Source organism: Andrographis paniculata, unplaced genomic scaffold, assembly GCF_009805555.1.
Source record: "Andrographis paniculata isolate CXL003 unplaced genomic scaffold, ASM980555v1 Contig37END, whole genome shotgun sequence".
NCBI classification, from domain to species: domain Eukaryota; kingdom Viridiplantae; phylum Streptophyta; class Magnoliopsida; order Lamiales; family Acanthaceae; genus Andrographis; species Andrographis paniculata.
The window spans coordinates 1,315,707-1,328,895 of record NW_026137570.1 but is presented as its reverse complement, the minus strand read 5'-3'; the positions used below and the strand labels follow the sequence as shown (position 1 = coordinate 1,328,895).

General features: G+C 30.0%; 1 protein-coding gene, 1 long non-coding RNA gene and 1 other non-coding gene across 42 annotated transcripts in view; 2 read left to right on the top strand and 1 right to left on the bottom strand.

Annotated features, from left to right (window-relative positions):
- The window catches only part of LOC127250284 (putative GTP diphosphokinase RSH1, chloroplastic), a 57,446-nt gene that overhangs the window by 35,339 nt on the left and 8,918 nt on the right, over positions 1-13,189 (bottom strand). For 7 of the 40 annotated variants that reach the window (XR_007838626.1, XR_007838613.1, XR_007838616.1 and 4 more), the window contains exons 1-9: positions 5,133-5,482; positions 4,980-5,066; positions 4,843-4,884; positions 4,537-4,593; positions 4,356-4,460; positions 3,705-3,871; positions 1,393-1,479; positions 899-962; positions 369-630 (exon numbers count right to left, since the gene is read on the bottom strand). The gene's annotated coding sequence lies outside the window, so the exon portion shown is untranslated. Of the gene's footprint in view, positions 1-368; positions 631-704; positions 817-898; positions 963-1,392; positions 1,480-1,907; positions 1,953-3,704; positions 3,872-4,355; positions 4,481-4,536; positions 4,594-4,842; positions 4,908-4,979; positions 5,067-5,132; positions 5,484-13,189 lie in introns of those variants that run through there. The other 33 variants (XR_007838649.1, XR_007838648.1, XR_007838650.1 and 30 more) reach the window with 26 other exon arrangements.
- Positions 8,450-8,552, top strand: LOC127250759 (U6 spliceosomal RNA). Its single transcript, XR_007838780.1, has one exon. It is a non-coding gene; the product is annotated as a U6 spliceosomal RNA (small nuclear RNA).
- On the top strand, positions 8,547-11,038 carry LOC127250285 (uncharacterized). The gene is made up of 2 exons (XR_007838655.1): positions 8,547-8,718; positions 10,610-11,038. It is a non-coding gene; the product is annotated as an uncharacterized LOC127250285 (long non-coding RNA).

Below are 13,189 nucleotides of genomic sequence, written 5' to 3'. Positions count from 1 at the left end.
TAATTCCTCCTTGTTCTTCACCTATTTAATTAGTTAGTTACATAATAATTATAATTACTAATAATGAGGCAATTAATTATTATAATAAACTACAGCCAAAACAATCAGCAAGCTATAAGGGCTCATTTGTAATCATAATAACATATCATAATAAAATACATTATGTTATAGCATTCAATGTAGTTTAAAAACTAATTCAATCTTATCCAGGGAGGCGAGCTGTTCCTTCCATTCAATCTTGACAATGTAAGGAAAGTGAGAATTAGAAAATATCTATTAAAACAAGTATATAAGTTGATAATCTACAAGGGAAAGAAAAGTCCAACAAAACAACATTCAGAATCATTTTATTTAGGAAAGGAAAGGACCTTTCATTTCTTATGAGTCACAGCACATCAGCTTCGGGAAACAGAATCTTTCCATGTTACATGGTCGAACTAAAAACACCAAATTGACAACATATGGAAGGCAAAGACCTATAGGTGGAAATATATGCCATGTAGCAAACAAATATTTGAACTAAAGAGATATGAAACATCATCAATGAAACTCGAAAGATTGTAATGCTTACTCATCTCAGGAAAATAATAGAAATGCAACATTTTACCAATGAGACACGCTGCAGCAACCCTGAATTGGAATTGAAACTAGAGTTATGTTGCAAGTTAAATTTGTTTGCTTGAAAAATTGACTCTAACAAAAACTTATAAAAAAATTATATATTAATTAAAGATTTGGACAATGCATGATATGTGAATGGGTGGGTTGTTAATGGGTGATCTCTAACCGCAAATCGGGCTAAATGCTCGACAACATCTGCACCGCCGGAGGTATTTGAACATAAATTGAAAAATATCACTAGAGATAATTATGGAAAAAGAATAATAAAAAAATATACCATGTCTTGGTCGAAAACCCTTCCAAATGCAACCCTCTCAATCACTTCTCCTAGTTTGCAGTTCCTTCGTTATAAGAAAAAAATAAAAAAAAAAAAAAATTGTTATTATGCAATCCAAAACAAAAAGCATCATAATAAAAATTAGTGCAACTCCATTCCACTTAAGTTGGAATCTCTCCAGCCGCAAATCCGAATGAATAGTCCACTACACCCAGCTCACCTAAGGTATTTAAAGAGTTTTAGAAAATATATGTCAATAGATACTTAATAAAGTCAAAAAATTAATAAAAGAAAACACCATCATTTGGTTGAAAGCACATCCAAATCAATCACTCTGCATAAAAGTTCTTCTCATTTTTGTAGAAGCTTACATACAAATCTTAAAAAATAGCTAATACACAATACTGATGAATAGAAAAATGCATTAAACACGTGTAAGTGCAGTGCATGATAAATGAATGAATTATTATAATAGATTAGGATTCGAAAACTACCTGATTTTTGGTGGGTTTCATTAAGTTCAGTCCATTTGAGTTGGTGTCTCCAGCAGCAAATCCAGATGAATTATCCATATTCCTCTTCTTTACCAAAGGAATTTAAAAGAAAATTTGAAAAGTATATTATCATAGATCCTTAACAACATTAATTAGAACTAATACATACAAAAATAGAAATAAACACAACACAGAAGTACTCACAACACGATACATTATATTTGCAAAACACCAAGAATCAAAATTGGTTGAACAAGGTAGTGAAATTTTCTTGAAAAAGAACATTTAATGTGTAAATTTTTCCTTCTACTATAACAAATGGTTTTGGAATCACCCAAACCACCATCCAATTAGTTTTAAAGAGAACTCTCAAAACTTCACTCGTTTAACTATGACGGGCAGAAGTAACAAAGGGAGAAGAAGCAACAATAAAAAGAAAATTTGAAAAATCACATCTAAGGTTTATGTTTCACCTTTCAATTTTAGAAAATGGTTTGTAGAATCATCCAACTCACCATCACAGTATTAAGGGAGAACGAACCCAAACCTCAACTCTTCAGCTATAGCAAGAAAGAGTAACAAAGATAAGAAAAAATAACCAAAAAGAATTTGAAAAAGCATTATTGAAACTTTAAATTCCCCTTTTCATTTTAATAAATAGTTCATGGAATCACCCAGAGAAATTTCAAAACCTCACTTGTTTCTTAATAGTAAATAGGCAAGACTAATGAGGAAAATAAATAGTTTATGTAATCACCCAATTCACTATCACCGTTAGTATTAAGGGAAATTCAAAACCTCAATTGTTTTGTAATCATAAACAGGCAAGAAGGAAAAAATATGGCCAATATTTTTTTAATAACCAAAAAGAATTCGAAAAAGCAAAAAATATTGAAGCTTTAAATTTCCCTTTTCACTTTAAGAAATAGTTTATGGAATCACCCAATTCACTATCACCGTCAGTATTTTTAAAACTTTTTTTGTTTTGTAATAGTAAACAGGCAAGACTAACGAGAAAAAAAGATGGCCAATATTTTTTAATAATCAAAAAGAATTTGAAAAAACAATATTGAAGCTTTAGATTTCCCTTTTTTCACTTTAAAAAATAGTTTATGGAATCACCCAATTCACTGTCACCTTCAGTAAAATTTTGAAATCTCAATTGTTTTGTAATAGTAAACAGGCAAGACTAACGAGTAAAAAAGATTGGCCAATATTTTTTTTATAATCAAAAAGAATTTGAAAAGGCAATATTAAAGCTTTAGATTTCCCCTTTCATTTTAAGAAATAATTTATGGAATCACCCAATTCACTATAACCGTTAATTAAGGGAAATTTTAAAACCTTAATTATTTTGTAATAGTAAACAGGCAAGATCAATGAGGAAAAAATATGACCAATAAATTTTTAATAATCAACATTTTTTTGAAAAAACAATATTGAAGCTTCAGATTTTCCTTTTTACTTTAAAAAATAGTTTATGGAAGTACCCAATTCACCAACTTTAAACCTCAATTGCTTTGTAATAGCAAACATGCTCGACTAAATAGGAAAAAAAATGGCCAATATATATATATATATTAATGCACATTTAAGATTTAGATTTTTCTTCCCATTTGTTGAATCGCTTAATTCACCAATCCCACCAATTTCCAAAATTGCTTTGAAAAGAGTTAACTAAAAAGGAATTTCAACAATGCTTCAACACTTTATTCATAGATTTAGGAAAAATAGTAAAAAGAAAATTGACAATCCAACAAAATAAATGGAGAAATGCATGAAGAACAGGTAAAACAATCAAGAAGCCAATGTTTAAAAAGAGAAGAGGAGATATCAGAGATACTAAGGAAAATTTTTGTAAAAATTTAAAAGTTCCGAGAGATTTTGGATGGAAACAAACATGAGTTCAATCTTTCTTACAAAAAATTATCATATTTTTTAACAGAATAGGATGAATTATTAGGATATTTGAAAAATGGAATTGAAAAATAGAAGAAATTGACGTAGACATACAATTGAAATGAAGTTTTGAAAGACCAAAGGATACAATATTTTGAAATTTCAGAATAAGGATTCGGAAAATTGGAGAATATGGTATAATAATTGAATTTCGAAGATAGAAAATAAGATTCGAAAGAACTTCTATTAAGAAAAAAATGAGTTCATCTCATCTCAAAAAAGAACAAAAGATGGAATAGTTTGAAGATGTTGGGAATGATAATTTAAAATTTTGAAAAAAGATTAAGATATCAACCAGGTAAAGACATCAAAGAGATAAAGTTTAGGATAGGGACATCTTTGCCAGGAGTTACCTCTCTTTCATTTATAAAGTTTACCAAATTCAGAATCTCCCAGTACTTTCTTTAAAGATCCATCTTAGCATCCGTGCATCTTCCCACCATTTTGCTTAAGGCTTCCTGAACGAATTAATTTCACCTTGCACAGCCCTATTCCAAATCACTTCTTGAAATTGAAATATCTAAAAATTTCAAGAACAACCCGTTAGCTTCAAATTGAAATATCCAAATTTAACCTAATCCCACCAAACCCTAACCCTCCAAGAAAGCTCCGTTTATCCAATTTGAAAGATTGAGAATGTAAACACAATCAAAATTACTTAAAGCCTTGAAATATTGAAATTGAAGAAATTGACGTAGACATACAATTGAAATGAAGTTTTGAAAGACCAAAGGATACAATATTTTGAAATTTCAGAATAAGGATTCGGAAAATTGGAGAATATGGTATAATAATTGAATTTCGAAGATAGAAAATAAGATTCAAAAGAACTTCTATTCAGAAAAAAATGAGTTCATCTCATTTCAAAAATGAACAAAAGATGAATGGTTTGAAGATGTTGGGAATGATAATTTAAAATTTTGTAAAAAGATTAAGATATCAACCAGGTAAAGACATCAAAGAGATAAATTTTAGGATATAGGGACAGCTTTGCCAGGAGTTACCTCTCTTTCATTTATAAAGTTTACCAAATTCAGAATCTCCCAGTACTTCTTTTAAAGATCCATCTTAGCATCCGTGCATCTTCCCACCATTTTGCTCAAGGCTTCCTGAATTACTGTGTAAGCTCCTAACCAAAAGTAAGTACACAAAAAATAAATGATATAAAAGATATGTTTCACATACCGAATTAATTCAACCTTGTACAGCCCCATTCCAAATCACTTCTTGAAATTGAAATATCTAAAAATTTCAAGAACCACCCGTTAGCTTGAAATTGAAATATCCAAATTTAACCTAATCCCACCAAACCCTAACCCTCCAAGAAAGCTCCGTTTATCCAATTTGAAAGATTGAGAATGTAAACACAATCAAAATTACTTAAAGCCTTGAAATATTGAAATTGGGAGACACAAAAACATCTCACACTTCTTCTCAATTGAATGAAAGAGGGTGTTCAAATCAATTGTTTAGATCCACAGATAAACATACTTTCATGTTATTGAGTCGGGCACTACGTGTTTCCATTTTAACCTGCAAAGGAACATTTTCGGCTACTGACACAAGAATTGCAGGCACTTAACAAGACAAAAACAGAGTGCTGCTGCAGAGTATATACAAGAAAATACCTCTGCAGCAACCATTTTGTACCCAATATCAGAGTGGATCATATATGCTTAATCAATGGCAGTTGCACCCTCGGGAAGATTTTTACTCTGTAGAGAAGGCTAAATATTAAGAAACAAAAGTAATAGATTTCAAACTCAGAATAACATAGTTACCAGAATCTTGCCTCTCCTTTTGGTGTAAATACAAAGACACGGCTGCCAAGAAGATCCCTGGTGATTGTATGAAAAGGGCGAACAGCTCGAGGAATGGGAGTCCAAATTCGATGCACCAGTCCAAGCACATGGTAACATATTAAACTCAATCGATTAGTTTGAAGAAATCGCAAATCAGAATCGAATCTTGGATTCAACTAAAACATACCGATTGAAATGGCCGCCGCAACGTCGCCGTTCATCCCGCCATTGCACCGGAGGCGAAAGAAACCCTTACCTGATGGAAATGGAAATACAAGGCTTCCGAGAGCACCGAACTTCTGGAACTTTCTTTTATGTAGACCACATTCGCCAGAGCAGACTATATATACATACAAATAAATAATTAATAATAATAATAATTAATTTTATATCTTGCGGCCGTTAGAAGAAGATTTTAAGGCGCGTTGATCAAAATTTACCGTGTATATAATTAATTAATTTTGAATTTTAAGGCATGTTAATCAAAATTTACCATATATATATATATATATATATAATTACCTTAATTATCAACTAGCCGTTACAATTAAAGTAAGCAAATGAGTTAGACGCCAACCCCATAACCAATTAATATCTATTAGCTACCCTTAATTATTTTCTTAAAATACTTTTTTTTAAAAACAAAAAAAAAAAAACTCAATTGAAAACACACAGCAGACAAATAACACGAGAAAATAAACAATTTTTTTTTAAAATATATTGTATAAATATCAAAATTTTAATTATAAAATATTTTACCATAATTTTTTTTAATATTATATATTATATACTGTAATTAAAATATTATATTAAAAAATATATACTAATGTAGTAAAATATAGCCAAACAAGTTTGATGTGGCAAGTGTCAGTGTTTCTTTTGATTGAGTTTAGTAAAAATTAGTTTCTATTTGATATTAAAATAATATTTGATAAAATATTTTTGAAAAGAAAAAATGTATTTTTTAATTTGATGAAATTTGATTAAAGAATACGCCCTTAATGATTTTAAGACTACATTTTATTTGATTTTTTTTATTTATTACACATTTTATTTGATATTTTATTATTTAATTACCATAATCTAAATTGAATTTAGGATTGCTTTGAGATTTAAAAATAATTTGAAATAAAATATTAATTTATTTTTTAAATAATATTTTAACTTATATTTTATAAAAATATATATTTATAAAAAATATGCATATAAATAACATTTTCAAAATAAAATCACAATAAAAAAGCGACTTTAAATAAAATTCATCAGAAAACCCTCATGGTGGATTTTTTGTATTTATACAAGAATTTTAGGTATGAGTCAAAATTTAGAGTTCATGTTGTTTGTTTCTTCCATTCGTTAACGTTCTAAGTGTTTATTTGGTTGTAGTTTGAAATTAATGTGAAGTGGAATGTTAGATTTGAATTTTTGTTTAAATTATATTTTAAGTGATATTTTATCAGAGATTATTGTAAATTTATATCCCGAATCGTTGGCCTTTATCGAACAATACCTTGGAGATTCGAGAAACCAATTGAGGACAAACGGCCTCAACAATTCATAAATCAGCCAAGTGACGAAGACCCACAATCAACGACGAACATCTACGGAATTCTCTCAATCTCCGACTGGAGATTCCTCCGTCAATTGCTCTAGGTCGCCGAACGGCGGCAGCTTACAGCAATAGCTCCGATGGACATCAAATTCCTGCTGATCGACGGTGTCACCGATTGATTTTGAGCAACAGACCCAGCAAGATGGCTCCTCCGGCGACGTTTCCTTCTCCGACGAACTCAAACAGCGACATTTCACTCCGATCGACTCCGAACTGCTTCAATCTTTCTCCGGCGAGAGGGATTTCGATTTTCGACTCAGCCTAGTGTCGAATAGCTCATGCTAACCACTATTCGAGACGGAGGTCGGTAGGTCATTTTATATCTTGACACTCACCAAATTTTGACACAAAAAAAAAGCTATGAATCCTCATCAGAAAACTCTCGAAACTCACCGGAATCACTTAACTACCTACCGAACCCATTGAAAAAACTCACCGGAATCATGTTCTTTGTTTTATATTATCTTATGTTTACATAGACAAAATTATATCGTAATTCAAACAATAGAATTTTTTGAAAAATTCAAGATTCAAATAGTAAATTTTTTACTTTGTCAAATTTTACTTTGAAAAATTCAAGATTCGAATAGTTGTGGAGTTGCGTAATTGTTTCGACTTGTTTATCTTTATCAATGTAGCTTTGTCGAATTTTCCGAGTTTGTATGTTGGGGCCATTCGACTACTCCCTTGCCCTCGTCTCATGATCGCCGGTAAGTAGTTAGTGTTGAGTGAGCTCGGTGTGGCTTGAGAGGCAATTGATCAATCGAATTATTTCATTCTTGTTAGCTTCCTCAAGTTTTTAACCTATCTCATAATATGTATGTCGGCATTCGTCTCTGGGTGTGCTCCATGTGACTCCTAGAGCTATCAAAATGATGAGCCCATCGGGTTAGCCTACCTCAACCCGCAGTAAATATGGGTGGTAATTCGAGCCGATACTTTTATCTTTTTTAATTTTAAGCTATTTTCAGTTTGAAACCAGACCTGAAACATTAGGCACGAGCATGTTTAGACTATGACGGTCCGAAACTTTACCATTCACCACATCTTAATTTTTGTTATTATTTAATTAGTTTATATATATATATTAAATTTAATAAAAACGGGCTGGGCACGGCCCAACTTTCATGGGCTCGGGCATGGCCCGGTTCATTGACTTAAAAAATTTTGGACTTATTTTTTATGACCCAAACATGATTTTTTTTAATTGAGTTCATCGTACATTGTTTATTTTTGCCGGTTCTAGCCGTAAACAAGTGTTGGGTGATCAATTTTTAACCCACATTCTAACAGCGGTTCTTGTATTTTAAGGTTTGAATTATTTATCTATTAGCATTATTTTAATTATTGAATTTATTTTTAATTCAATATGTTATTTGAAAGAAACAGTTTTTAATTGAAAATAGAGTAGTATAAAAATCAATTTATATTGAATTAAATACCATTCTGGTTCAAAATTTTAATATTTCAAGAAAAATAGGGAAACTTTGATTGGTCGATTCTGCAAGGTGTAAATTTGTAATTTGAAAAGTAGTGTTAAATTAACCAAACTGGATTTATGTATATATTATTTATATTGGGCTATGAATAAATTCTTAGGCCCAATTACATCTCGAACTATCCCACACTGCTATTAGAGAAAGCTTTCTGCTTCTTTACGAAGAAGCCATGGAGGGTATAGGTCGTCCCTTCGGGGACATCCGATAAAATTGGAACGATACAGAGAAGATTAGCATGGCCCCTGCGCAAGGATGACACGCATAAATCGAGAAATGGTCCAAATTTTTTTTTTTTGTTTTCGGTTCTCGGTCCCTTCCGATCGATTTTCGTATTAGGGTTTCCCAATTTTTTCCCCTTTGTTTGACTTTTAATTCGGAGTAATGTGAGCGCTTGTTTTTATAATTTAGGGTTTACAGTTCGATTGCTCGTCGATTGGTTTGAATTCGGAGTAATGTGAGTGCTTGATTTTTATAATTTAGGGTTTACAGTTCGATTGCTCGTCGATTGGTTTGAATTTGTAGTAATGGGAGTGCTTTATTTTAGTAGTTTAGGTTTTACAGTTCAATTGTTCGTCGATTGGTTTTGATTCTCTGTTTTTCCCCAATTCCTTTGATTTTGATTCTCTGTTTTTCCCCAATTCCTTTGATTTTGATTCTCTGTTTTCCCCAATTCCTTTGATTTTGATTCCCAATTTTTCCCCCTTCGTTTGATTTTTAATTCGGGGAGTAATGTGAATGCTTGATTTTTTATAATTTAGGGTTTCTAGTTTCGATGTTCATTGGTTTGATTTTTAATTCAGATGGTCAGTAAATGAGTGATTGGTTTTTATGTTTACGGTTTAGGGCTCCATGATTTGATGTTTTCCGCAAATTGTGTGATTTGATTGCTGTAGTATTACGGTTCCCAAATTTGCCTGGTTCGGTGTGTGTTTGTTTGATTTTGATGGGCTGTTTTTCCAATTCACTTTATTTGATTTCATTGTCTTATTATGGTTGCCAAATTATTTGGTGTTCTTCGCCTCTGTGGATTGATTGTGGTATTAGGGTTCCTAAATTTCCCCTTTTGTTTGATTTTTTTAATTCGAAGTAATGTAAGTGATTGCTTGATTTTTATAATTTAGCGTTATGACTCTATTGTTATGGATTGATTGTACTGTTTACCCCAATTCGTTTTACTTGATTTGATTGTGGTATTAGGGTTCTCAGTTTTCCCCCCCTTCAATGTTGATTGTGTTCATTTTTAATTCGAATGATTTTTATGTCTTAGGGTTTAGAGCTCATTGTTCATCTATTGATTGTGATTTGATGTTTTCCCCAATTATTTGGACTTAATTGACTGTATTATTAGGGTTTCAAATTTTGGTGTGTGTATGTTTGATTTTGATTGGTGTTGGTTTTTGTTTAGGGTTCAATAATCCAGAGTGGTTGTAATTTAATTGAGCGGTTTGTTGTTCAAATTTTATGCCATGGTTGAAGTTTGATGGTGTTTAGGTTGTTTGATTAATATAACTTTGAATCTGCCCATTGAATTCGGATTCTTAAATTTTGATGGTGGTTAGGGTGTTCAACTAATAGAATTTTGAATCTGTCCATTGAATTTGGGTTTGTATAAATTTGAATCCATTGACTTTGAATTTGTTAACAGTGATGGTGTTTATGTTGTTCGATTAATATAACTTTTAATCTGTCCATTGAATATGTGTTTGTATAATTTTGAATCCATTGATTTAGAATTTGTTAAACTATGATGGTGTTTATGTTGTTCGAGTAATATAATATTGGATCTTCCATTGAATTTGGATTTGTTAAACTTTGATGGTGTTTAGGTTGCTCGATTAATATAACTTTGTATCTTTCCATTGAATTCGGATTTGCTAAAATTTGATGGTGTTTTTAGGTTATTCGATTAAAATAATCATTCAGATTCGTCAATGATGAATTAAACAATGCATCTCGAAGGATTCTTGTTGCTGTTCATGTTTTCAGTTGTCTCCAGTTTGTAAAATTGAGAATTTATAAATCCATCTTTCTTGGCTCTTCATTCTTAGCCTTTTCCATGAATTTGCAAATATTTATTTAGTTCCGTCTATTGATCCCTTTTTACTCAATACAATCGTTTGTTTGTTATTGTATAATTTGTGTGCCTATGATCTATGCAAGTCGTAGCTATGAAGTTGCATATCTGTTTATATTTGTTTGTCTCTCTATCCATTGTCTCTCTTGGATGGCTCAAGAGCTGTGGATATATATAATTCGATCTTATTTCATTCTCGTTGGCTGGTGGATAGATGTTGATGATTTAAGTATTCACTATTATTACTCATGCTTTTATGTGTATATCTTAGAACACTCGACAGTTTGTGGGCGTCTTTTAAGTGGCCGCATTTGGAGTACATGTTGAGAGTTTCCGATATATATATCGTTTTCGATCCCCAACTTGAGCACACGGGCGTGTTGACAAGAGCCCGATTTTGGGCTTCCGATGGCCGTGCATCGGCGGATTGATGGAAGAGCGTCGGAGAATGGATCTTCGCGACACCGAGGAGAATATTGCGGCGATGAATCGCCGGCGATTTTGGATTGTGATTTCGGAATCGGAATCGGAAGTTTTGCAGAAGAAGGTGATGCAATGGAATGAAATTGGAAAGATTGCATTCTGTTTTTTCTTTATATTGGGAATTGAGGTTTAGTGTTAGATAAGATAATGGTTTCATTACACACGTGCATACTGTTCGAACTTATGGGCTTTAGTCTACATACAAGTTTTTTGACAATTCGAAATTTTAGAAAAAGTAAAAATATCAGTATTTAATTAGGTGTTTTTAAAAGTATATATTTAATGTGTTGTTTTTAAAAAATAAATAGAATGAAAGATATTGTGTAAACAAGACCATGATATCTAAGGCAGAAACAAATTTTTATTGTGGGACTAAAGCTAAGGTGGGTTTGGTACAAAGAGACTGAAATTGGAAATGACAGTAGAGAATAAAATAGGAGGGAAATGAAATTAAGTAGAGAATAATAATTAATTTGAAAAATATATAAAAAAATACAGTTATATGAATAGATCAAACAAGAATAAATAATTAATTGAATAAAATAAGAGTTTTAAGGAATGAAAATTCATTAAAATTTTTGGTTATTTTTTTTAAAAAAAAATTATAAATTATATACGATATTTTATATTTTAACATAATTTTTAAAAAAATCATAAAACTTAAATACTTTAACAATAAATTAAATTTTATTTTTTTAAATTAAAATAATATATTAAAAATATATATATAAAAAATTAGATAGTACAGAAAAAATTTTAAAAAATTAAAAAATATATATATACCTCTGTATCATTACTCTCCATTTTCTGCATATAGAAGAGAAATGAAAAAAGATAAATGAAAATGATTTATTTCTTAAGTTTTATTTATCTTACTCAAAGAAATGGGACTATTTTCATTTCTCTAGCCTCATTTAATTAATTACGGTCGTATTTGATTAATTTTTATTAATGTATGAGGCATAAACTATCATAATCGTGTATTTAATATATATTTTGCTATTTTTTTATTTATATACAAAATTTTATTTTTTTAAGTATATATGAACTAACCACACTTACAAATATTTTTATTTTTATGCTTATTTATATCAATACAAATCAATTTTATATATAATAGAAATAAAATAATTTTTACATACCAAAACTATCATTAAAATACAAAATTTATTAAACTCTTAAAAAAATAAAAATTTACTTTCTAAATAGGCGGAGGAAATGTATATTGCAAGTGATTCGCGCCTTTTAAGTTCAAATTTTAGGGACACAAATTTTAATATAAAGATCATTTGTTGATTCAATATTGTTTTGTTTATATTTTTAACTCTATTATCAATATGTGTGTATATTTACATGTGGTTGGTTTGTTTGTATGTTTATATATGGAAAACATACACAATATGTTAATTTAGTATATTTATTGCGTATGCCTGTAGTTTTATTGTGTGCATTTTTTATTTTTTTTTATAACATAAGAATTTATAGTCGCTATCCGGAAGTATATGTATATGTATATAGATAGATTTTTTTTTCTTTTGTTTTTTAAATGTAATATAATTTTTTTTTAGAAAAAAGACATTAAATATTATATATTTTAAATTTCAAAACTCCTAATAACCAAAGTGTATTCAACTGTTATGACGGTTATTAAGAAAAATGATAGACAAACTTAAAGATTGTAAAAACAATAAAAGTAATAAATACTTTTGCTTAGATGCTCTATACTAATCCTTAACTTGAAGTTAAAGAAAAATAATAAAAAACTAGGAGTATATCTATGGCAGGTTTATCTTAGGTCGAGATATTTTAAATTTCCGAATCAAACATGTTTGCTTCGGAGGATTGGATTTTACATACATTATTCATCCCCATTTTTTCCCTCAATTACATCATATCAAACATTTATTTTTTATTTTTTATATTATACTAAAAAATCAACTGTGCATCAAATCATCACATCAACGCTTATTTATATCACATCATATAACTATTCAAAATTTTTACTATTCAAATCCCAACTCAAAATCCAAACCTCCAAACAAACACACCTTGTACAGTAGATTTATATTTAAATCTTAATTCATATATTAGATTAGGATATATATCCCTTGTTTCGATTTTAGTAGATTTAAATAAGATCAAATCTAAATTAAAATCTACTGAATCAAAAATTAAATATCAAAATATCTAGACACCTTCCACTTTAAAGAATGATTTATGAAATCACTCAAACCACCCCCTATTGGTTTTAAGAGAACTCTCAAAACCTCAATAGTTCAACTATGACAAGCAAGAACACAAATGGACAAGAAACAACAATTAAAAAAAAGTTCGGAAAAGTACATTAGGTTGTGTTCTTTTGTAGATT